Source organism: Belonocnema kinseyi, chromosome 5 (genome assembly GCF_010883055.1).
Source record: "Belonocnema kinseyi isolate 2016_QV_RU_SX_M_011 chromosome 5, B_treatae_v1, whole genome shotgun sequence".
NCBI lineage: Eukaryota > Metazoa > Arthropoda > Insecta > Hymenoptera > Cynipidae > Belonocnema > Belonocnema kinseyi.
The window spans coordinates 140,624,777-140,625,899 of record NC_046661.1 but is presented as its reverse complement, the minus strand read 5'-3'; positions in this window follow the sequence as shown (position 1 = coordinate 140,625,899).

The window sequence follows — 1,123 nt, the reverse complement described above, 5'->3', positions numbered from 1 at the left end:
ATCCAGATGCACCAGGTCGAGCTCCAGGTAGTTAATTACGTATTCTACGAGAACTTTTCTGAAATTTATATTTTTTGGATGATTAAAACAATTCCAAATGGTCAGTCGATGACTCGGATGCAGCAGGTAGCGCCACAAGTTCTTAGCACGTATTTAACGAGAACTCTTTCAAAATTTAGATTATTCCAACAGCCAAAATTACTAAAAATTGTGAGTCGACGATCCAGGTAAATTAGATCGAGCACCATGTAAAATAGTACGTATTCTAGGAGAACTTGAAAAATTTTAAAGTTTGTGAATAATGAAAAGAAATTCAAATGGTCTATCGATGAACCGGGTGCACCAGGTTGCGCCCCAGGTCAACTCCAATTTTTATTTCTTTTGGCTGTTGGAATAATCTAAATTTTTAAAAAGTCCTCGCAGAATACATAATAAACTACCTGAGGTGCGACCTGGTTCACCCGGGTCACCGACTCACCATTTGGAATTGTTTTCATTGGTCACAAATTTTAAATTTTAAAACAGTTCTCGTACAATACATATTATACTACCTGGTGCTCGACCTGGTGCACCCGGATCGTCGGCTGACAATTTTTAGTAATTGTGGCTGGTCAAACAATCTAAATTTTGAAAAAATTCTCGTAGAATACGTGCAAAGCTACCTAGTGCGTGACTAGATTCACACGGATTGTCGACTTACTAATGGTAGTTATTTTGGCAATTGGCATAATTTAAATTCTTGAAAAGTTATATAAAGAAAATGTGCGCGAAAATGTTAGCGCGTCCTAAGCATGGGAAACGGGAAGGAGCAAGGCTTGTGCCATGTTGCCATTCAGCCGTGATCCATGCTTCTGTCAGATATTTCCAAGTGTCTTGCCAAGCTTGAGCAATGCAAACTTTTTTCACGCGGGACATTCCGTTTTTTTATTTAAAAAAAATTAAATTATCTAACTGAAAATTTAACTATTCCATTTTTGGTGAATCACTGAAATTTGGAATTAAAAATTGATATTTTTGGGTTTAAAATGGAATTATTTATTTCCAACATCGTCTTTTTTTATATAAAATTAATCTTCTTGGTTGAAAATACATTTATTTGCTTGAAACTTCAACTGTGTATTAT